General features: G+C 36.3%; 1 non-coding gene across 1 annotated transcript; it reads left to right on the top strand.

Annotated features, from left to right (window-relative positions):
* Positions 1-324: 324 nt before the first annotated feature.
* On the top strand, positions 325-400 carry TRNAV-AAC (transfer RNA valine (anticodon AAC)). Its single transcript has one exon. It is a non-coding gene; the product is annotated as a tRNA-Val (tRNA).
* Positions 401-9380: the final 8980 nt, after the last annotated feature.

Below are 9380 nucleotides of genomic sequence, written 5' to 3'. Positions count from 1 at the left end.
TATTCGATTTTCTCTTCCTTAATGGCATCTTCGGGTGTATTGTGAAGCATCTGGAGGCTCCAAGTATAGGTTTTTCTGTTTCTGGTTGAAGATCTTGTTGAGTGTTGGGGGAGATTTATCTGTATCGCTTCCTACTCCGCCATTACTCTGACGTCATCTCCACGATTTTTTTTCTGGAGATAATTCATTTTTTTTTCTGAACTACTTCTCTCTTTTGTGTAATTGATTTCTTTTTCCTTGATGGCATTTGAGAGTGGTACTGTTAAGAACCCTAACAAAAAAACAATTAGAAAATAAAGTACAATTAAAAGTATAAAGATATAAGCCCTGGCCGGTTGGCTCAGCGGTAGAGCGTCGGCCTAACGTGCGGAGGACCCGGGTTCAATTCCCGGCCAGGGCACACAGGAGAAGCGCCCATTTGCTTCTCCACCCCTCCGCCGCGCTTTCCTCTCTGTCTCTCTCTTCCCCTCCTGCAGCCAAGGCTCCATTGGAGCAAAGATGGCCCGGGCGCTGGGGATGGCTCTGTGGCCTCTGCCTCAGGCGCTAGAGTGGCTCTGGTTGCAACATGGCGACGCCCAGGATGGGCAGAGCATCGCCCCCTGGTGGGCAGAGCGTCGCCCCTGGTGGGCGTGCTGGGTGGATCCCGGTCGGGCGCATGCGGGATTCTGTCTGACTGTCTCTCCCCGTTTCCAGCTTCAGAAAAATGAAAAATGAAAAAAAAAAAAAGTATAAAGATATATAAAATTATGATAAGTAAAGAAGAAAAACCACAGGAAAAAAGATCAAAAGCAAAGAATACATTCAAAAACAGAACATTCTCAAAAAATAAGCATAAAAAATATAAAAATTAATGGAAATAAAAATCAAAAGAGAAAAAAGAATAAGAAAATAAAAGAACAAGAGTAAAAAAAATAAATTTTAATTTTGAGACATCTCTTCTAATAGGTGTTGCTGTATTACAATGTTTACTCTGTGAGGTTCCTGGCCTGTCTTCCACTGAGATGTTCCTTTCGCAATGATGTAGGTGGGCCACAGTCACATTGGTAGGTGAAACATGTTGTAAGAGATGCATGGCTTTGGCCTTATGGCTTCAGCTTTAGAGCTTCAACTTCACAGTTTTACAGTTCTAGCAATGGCAATCTCAGGCTTCTGGGTGCTACTTCCCACATTTTAACAGACCTGGGACCAAATGTGAAGCACTTCTGTTTTTCAGGAAAGAGAGTAGCTCTGGAGAGTTAGCTATGGGCTTTGTCTCTGCCAGTCTTGGTACCACAAAGTGAGGGAGACTGAATCTGGGAGGCTAGGGTTCCACACGTTAGCTTTCTCTGTTTTTTTCTGAGTGTGGGATCCTGGTAGTGTGTGGGAACACTGGCTGAGACCCCATGCCCTGGCTGCTTTAGTTTATCTTCCCCTCTCCCCCTCTATCTCACTGCTTCTCCTAGCAGAAGGAAACCCTGTCACTCTGAGTTTCCTTCAGACAAAATCTAAGAGCCCAAGCTTCCCTCCTCACTATAGTCTAGTAGGGGGGGGGGGGAAACCCAGTCACTCTAAATGTATCTCTTTTCCTCTCAAGAGCCCACCATGTATGTATTTTATCTACTGCCACCCTGTTCTCTCCATCTCACCTTTATTTTTTTTATTCTTTTTAGAAATTAATGCTTATATTTTATCTAATATTTCAGGCTACCTGATTATGTCATTGCTAACATGTCTGTGTATTTAGTACAGCATTTTTATTAGTTTTGATGGGATGACATTAATAAATCAGGGTACATATGTTCAGAAAAAACATATCCAGGTTTTTTTTTACTTTAATTATATTGCATACCCCTCACCCAAAGTCAAATTGTCTTCCATCACCTTCTATCTGGTTTTCTTTCTGCCCCTCCCCTGCCCCACCTCTACCCTCTCCTCCCCCCTCCCCACAGGTAACCACCACATTCTTGTTCATGTCTCTTAGCCTCATTTTTATGTCCCACCTATGTATGCAATCATACAGTTCTTAGTTTTTTCTGATTTACTTATTTCACTCAGTATAATGTTATCAAGGTCCATCCATGTTGTTGTAAATCAGCAGTTCTCAACCTGTGGGTTGCGACCCCAGTGGGGGCCGAATGACCAAAACACAGGGGTCGCCTAAAGCCATCAGAAAATACATATACATTTTAAAATAAAATATATATTTTCCGATGGCTTTAGGTGACCCTGTGTTTTGGTCGTTCAACCCCCGCCAGGGTCGCAACCCACAGGTTGAAAACCGCTGTTGTAAATGATCTGATGTCATCATTTCTTATGGCTGAGTAATATTCCATAGAATATATGTACCACATCTTCTTTAAACAGTCTTCTATTGAAGGGATTTTTGGTTGTTTTCATGTCTTGGCCACTGTAAACAATGCTGCAATGAACATGAGGCTGCATGTGTCTTTACATACCAATGTTTTGAGTTTTGAGGGTATATACCCAGTGGAGGGATTGCTGGGTCATATGGTAGTTCTATATTTAGTTTTTTGAGGTACTACCATACTTTCTTCCATAATGGTCGTACTACTTTAAATTTCCACCAACAGTGGATGAGGTTTCCTTTTTTTCCACAGCCTCTCCAACATTTGTTATTATCTGTCTTGTTGATAATAGCTAATCTAACAGGCATGAGATGGTATCTTATTGTAATTTTGATTTGCATTTTTCTAATAGCTAATGAAGATGAGCATCTTTTTGTATATCTGTTGGCCATTTGTATTTCTTCCTGGGAGAAGTGTTTGTTCATGTTCTCTTCCCATTTTTTTTATTGGATTGTTTGTTTGTTTGTTGTTGAGTTTTATGAGTTCTTTGTATATTTTGGATATTAGGCCTTATCTGAGCTGTTGTTTGAAAATATCATCGCCCACTTAGTTGGCTGTCTGTTTGTTTTGTTGTCAGTTTCTGTTGCTGTGCAAAAACTTCTTAGTCTGATGTGGTTCCATTCATTATATTTGCCATTCATTATCTTCCCTTGCCTTTGGAGTCAAATTCATAAAGTGCTCTTTATAACCAAGGTCCATGAGTTGAGTACCTATGTTTTCTTCTATGTACTTTATTGTTTCAGGTCTTACATTTAGGTCTTTGATCCATTTTGAATTAATTTTAGTACAAGGGGACAAACTGAAGGCAAGTTTTATTCTTTGGCATGTGGCTTTCCAGTTTTCCCAACACCATTTGTTGAAGAGGCTTTCTTGATTCTCCACTGTGTGGTTTTGGCCCCTTTTTCAAAGATTATTTGACCATATATATGTGGTTTTATTTCTGGGCTTTCTATTTGTTCCATTGGTCTGAGTGTCTATTTTTCTGCCAATATCATGCTGTTTTGATTGTCGTGGCTCTATATTATAATTTGAAGTCAGGTATTGTAATGTCCCCAGCTTCATTCTTTTTCCTTAGGATTGCTTTGGCTATCCAGGGTTTTTTATAATTCCATTTAAATCTGATAAAATTTTTTTTCATTTCTTTAAAAAATGCCATTGGAATTTTGATAGGAATTGCATTAAATTTGTATATTGCTTTGGGTAATATGGTCATTTTGTTTATATTTATTCTTCCTATCCAAGAACAAGAAATTTTTTTTTATTTCATTGTAATTATTTTTCTTATTTCTCTTAACAATGCTTTCTAGTTTTTATTATATAGATCCTTTACATTCTTTGTTATGTTTATTCCTAGGTATTTTTTTTTTTTTGTTGAAACCATGAATGGGATTATTTTTTTCAGTTTGTTTTCTGATGTTTCATTGCTGGCGTATAGGAAGGCAATGGACTTTTGTATATTAATTTTGTATCCTGCAACCTTACTGTATTGGTTTATTGTTTCTAGTAATCGTTTTGTGAAGTCAATGGGGTTTTCGATGTATAGGACCATATCATCTGCAAAAAGTAAAACCTTTACTTTTTTTTTTCCAATATGAATGCCTTTTATTTATTTTTTTTCTGTCTGATTGCTCTGGCTAGAATTCCAGCACCATGTTAAATAAGAGTGGAGAGAGTGGACAGCCCTCTCTTGTTACTGATTTAAGGGGAAAAGTCCTCAGTTTTATGCCATTTAATATGATGTTAGCTGATGGTTTATCATAAATGGCCTTTATCATGTTGAGATATTTTCCTTCTATACCCATTTTGTTAAGTGTTTTAAATATAAATTTGTGTTGTATTTTATCAAATGCCTTTTTGCATCTATTGATAAGATCATGTGGTGTTTGTTCTTTGTTTTGTTGATATGGTGTATTACGATAACCGTTTTATGTATGTTGAAACATCCTTGAGATTCTGGGATGAATCCCACTTGTTCATGATGTATTATATTTTTAATATGTTTTTGTATTCAATTTGCTAGTATTTTGTTTAGTATTTTAGGATCTGTGTTCATTAGAGATATTGGTCTGTAGTTTTCTTTTTTTGTGTTGTCCTTGCCAGGTTTTGGTATAAGGGTTATGTTGGCCTCATAAAATGTGTTTGGAAGTATTGCTTCTTCTTCAATTTTTTGGAAGACTTTGAGTAGAATAGGAACCAAGTCTTCTTTGAATGTTTGATAGAATTCACTAGTACAGCCATCTGGCTGTGGACTTTTATTTTTGAGGAAGTTTTTAATAGTTTTTTCTATTTCCTCCCTGCTTATGGGTCTGTTTAAGCTTTCTGTTTTTCATGACTCAGTCTAGGAAAATTGTATTGTTCTAAGAATTTATCCATTTTTTCAAGATTGTTGAATTTGGTGGCATATAGTTTTTCATAGTATTTTATAATAATTCTTTGTATATCTATAATATCTGTGGTGATTTCTCCTCTTTCATTTTGGATTTTGTTTTTATGAGTCCTTTCTCTTTTTTCCTTGGTGAGTCTTGCCAAGGGTTTGTCAATTTTGTTGATCTTTTCAAAGAACAATCTCCTTGTTTTATTAATTTTTTATAGTTTTTCTGTTCTCTGTTTCATTTCTTTCTGCTCTGATTTTTATTATTTCCATTCTTTTGATGGTTTTGGGTTGTCTTTTTTCTTCTTTCTCTAGTTCCTTAATATGTGAGGTTAAGTGGTTTACTTGGGTTCTCTCTTGTTTGGTCACATAGGCCTCTAGTGACATGAACTATGAACTTCCCTCTTGTTACTGCTTTTGCTGCATCCCAGAGATTCTGATATGTCGTATTGTTATTTTCATTTGTCTGTATGTATTTTTTGATCTCTGTGCTTATTTCTTCTTTGACCCATTCTTTTTTTAAAAGTATGTTGTTTAATTTCCACATTTTTGTGGGTTTGTTTACCTCTTTTTTGCAGTTGAATTTTAGTTTTAAGGCTTTATGTTCAGAAAATATGCTCAGTATAATTTCAATCTTTCTGAATTTGCTGATGTTATTTTTGTGGCCCAACATATGGTCAATTCTTGAGAATGTTCCAAGTACACTAGAGAAAAATGTACACTTTGTTGCTTTGGGATGAAATATCCTGTAAATGTCTCTCATATTTAATTGTTCTAGTGTTTTTTTAAGGCCAAAATTTATTTATTGATTTTCTGTTTTGATGAAAGATCTAGAGCTGTCAGCGGTGTATTGATATCTCCAAGTATGATTGTATTTTTGTCAGTTTTTGTTTCTAGGTCAGTCAGTAGCTGTCTTATATATTTTGGTGCTCCTTGGGTTGGTGCATATATATTAAGAAGTGTTATGTCTTCTTGATTCAGTGTCCCCTTAATCATTATTATGAAATGACCATTTTTGTCCCTGATTACTTTTGCTGTCTTGTAGTCAGCATTGTTAGATATGAGTATTGCTACACCTGCTTTTTTTTTTTGGATGTTATTTGCTTGGAGTATTGTTTTCCAGCTTTTCACTTTGAATATGTTTTTATCCTTGTTGCTAAGATGTGTTTCTTGTAGGCAGCATATAGTTGGATTTTCTTTTTTAATCCATTCTGCTACTCTGTGTCTTTTTATTGGTGAGTTCAATCTTCTTACATTTAGTGTAATTATTGACACTTGAGGCTTTCCTATTGCCATTTTATATATTGTTTTCTGTTAGTTTTGTATCTTGTTTGATTCTTCACTTTTGTTTCTCTATCATTTGTTTTTGTTTGGTTGTAATCCATACTTCTTTCCTGTTACTTCTCTTTTCAAGTCATGTGCTTTTGTGGTGGTTTTTTCAAGGGTAGTTACCATTAAGTAATGGAAAGGGTACCTACCATATTCATTGTAGTACACTATCTCATGACTGCTACTGCAGTCCATCCTCTTTGCTATGGTTAATCTTCATCCTCTCCCCGTTTTTGTTTTTGTTGTCACAGTTTAAATTTGGTTTTATTGTGTTCTTGGTGGAGTTTTTACTTTTGGTTTTGTTCTTTGTATCTGGTTGGAAAACCCCCTTTAGTATTTCCTGAAATCGAGGTTTTTTGCTGATAAATTTCCTCATCTTCCCTGTATCTGTGAATGTTTTTATTTCTCCTTCATATTTGAAGGATAGCTTTGATGGGTATAGTATTCTTGGCTGGAAGTTCCTCTCTTTCAGGGCTTTAAATATTGGGGTCCACTTTCTTCTAGCTTGCAGTTTCTGCTGAGAAATCTGATGATAATCTAATAGGCCTTCCTTTATATGTTGTATTCTTCCTTTCCCTGGCTGCCTTGAAAAATTTTTTTTTTGTCATTTGTTTGTGCCAATTTCATTATGATGTGCCCTACAGTAGGTTTGTTGGGGTTAAGAAAATTCAGTGTTCTGTTTGCTTCTTGAATTTGAGGCTTTAGTTCTTTCCATAGGCTTGGGAAGTCCTCATCTATTATTTGTTTGAATATGTTCTCCATTCCATTTTCTCTCTCTTCTCCTTCTAATATACCTATTATTTGTATATTGATCTTTTTGATGGTGTCAGACAATTCCTGTAGGGCTTTCTCATTTTTTAAAATTTGTGAGTCTCTCTCCTCTTCTCTATGTTGTGCCTCTAGTTGCCTGTCTTCTATGTCACTAATTCTCTCTTATATCTGGCCTGTTCTATTAGCTAAGCTTGTTACCTCATTTTTCAGTTCATGAATTGAGTTTTTCATCTCTGTTTGATTTGTTTTCATAGTTTCAATTTTCTTGGTAATATATTCTTTGTGTTCATTGAAATGTTTTTTGAGCTCCCTAAATTGCCTTTATGTGTTTTATTGTATATCTCTGAGTATTTTTAGAATTTCTATTTTAAATTCTCTGTCATTTAACTCTGAGGTTTCAATCTATTCAAAATTTTTTCTATAGATATTTCTTCATCTATCTGTGCTACATGTCTGTCTTTTGTATCTCTGATATTCTATTTTTTTTTTTTACTTAATGGCATCTGAGTGTGGTTTTGTTAATAACACTAATAAGAATTGAAAAGAATAAAAAATAAATAATTAAAAGATTTTAATTATTTCTTTTTTTTTTGAGAAAATACTATAAAAAAACTGAGAAATATATTGTGCTAAATACAACAAACACTAACTAGAACAGAGGGCCTGTGTTGGGGAGAAGTAACAAAGGGCAAAAATAAGGCAAAGATCCACAAAATGCTACAAGAAAAAAATTTGGATCAAGAATAAAATAATTTCCATGTAAATGATGATTGAATAAGAGATATAGTGATAGAGACAAGAAGAAAACAAGAAAAATTTAAAAAATACAATTGTATTAAGTGGAACAAAAACTATATAGAATGGAGAACTGGGGTTGTGGGGAATGCTAATGAGTTAAAAATGAAGTAAAAAGCACACATAATGCCACAAAGAAAAAATTTCAATCTAAAATAAAATAATTTGTTTATGAGTGATGATCAAATGAGAGGAGAAGTGAGAGAGAAAAGATGAAACCAAGAGAGAGGAAGAAAAAAGAAAAATAAAACAAAGGAAAGAGTTAAGGTTCTTGGAATGTAACCCTCATAGAGAGAAAGAATAAAAGAAAAAAAAGAATGGGAAATTTAACACCTATGAGTAATGAAGTTCAAGATGAAGAGAAAAGAATAAGACAAAGAGAGGATAAAAGGACCATGGTGGAAGAAGAAAATAAACAAATGAAAGGGAAAAAAGTGGAAAAAGTTATAAAGACTGTGGATTATTCTTGATTTTGAGAGGTTATCTTCTTCCTTTTTTCTTCCTCTCTCTCTTTTTGGTAAGTGGCACTGTATCCTAGGCTCTGCCCCTGTGTCACACTTAGGTAGAGATTTGTAGTTGATGTATTGTTATGGCAATGATGTCATACTAGGCCTTAGTCTTGTTGGTAGTTGGGGCTTGTTAGCATTTGCAGGCTCCAACAATGGAGCCTGAACTAGCAGCCTGGTAACCCAGCTCTGAAGTTGCCACTGCCACTGTCACTGCCTGGAGAGTAAGAGGCCCTAAGAGCTGACATATCCCTACTGTATCCTCACTCAATGCAAGGCTCTGGGTAAGGCTTTGCCAGCCAGAGCTGCCAGCGTAATCAGGCAGGGCTGCGAGCCAATTGCTCTCAAGGTGTCTTTTTATGAGCCTCCAGTTGTGTATAGTATGCCTCAGCACTCTGTGGGACCACTCTCCTCAGGCTTTTTGCACTTTGTAAACTGTATTGGCTGGCAGGAAGATGCCCTAGTCATTGCCTGCAGAACAGGAGTTCTTAAAAGCTGCCAAGTCTCTCTTCCAGGTTCTTTTAGAGCATAACCCTGAGTATGAAAGCTCTGCTAACCAGAGCCACCAGCTTAAGCAGGTAGGAGGGTGAGTTGACTTCTGTTCAGGCTCCTTTTTAAGGTTTCCCGGGTGTATCTGGCTAAATTTGCCTTAGCGTTCCGTAGGATTGCCCTCTGAAGGCTTCTCCCTTATTATAAAGCCTACACCCTAGCCTGCCCAACTTCTGCAGTGTTCTCTGAAGTCTGTTCTGTAGGAATGTGTTTTTTCACCCTGTATCTGCTGGCAGGAAGTTGCCCCAGCTACTGCATGCAGAGCAAGAGGCTCTAAAAAATATCATGTCTCTCCATTGGGTTCTCTTAGATCGCTGACCTTTGTTCAGTGTATGTGTATTTCAGATGCTTCTGGGATTGTTTTTCTGTCTCTAGTTGTCAAACTTTTTGAAATTTCGAGGAGAGGTATCAGGAACCCTCCTCATGGCACCATTTCTCTCTCTCCATCTCACCTTTAGTCCATTCAGTGCATGGATCTTTTAGGCACACCTGTGAGTCCATCTGGAGTTCCTTTGCTATGTTATAGTTGTTTAATTTGTTGAAATTTCAAGATCAGGAGTATCTCTCATGCCACCATTACTTTGACATTTTTTCAGGTTGACTTTCTACTGTTAATCTATTGATTAGTGTGAAATTTATATATACTGTATGCAGTTTTTCTGGGAAAGTATTTTTTCAACAGCCACATAAAATAATTTACACACCTTATTAACC

The sequence above is a fragment of the Saccopteryx bilineata genome, chromosome 2 (genome assembly GCF_036850765.1).
Source record: "Saccopteryx bilineata isolate mSacBil1 chromosome 2, mSacBil1_pri_phased_curated, whole genome shotgun sequence".
Taxonomy (NCBI): Eukaryota; Metazoa; Chordata; class Mammalia; order Chiroptera; family Emballonuridae; genus Saccopteryx; species Saccopteryx bilineata.
The sequence above is the reverse complement of the archived record's forward strand: the minus strand, read 5'-3'. Positions and strand labels throughout refer to the sequence as shown.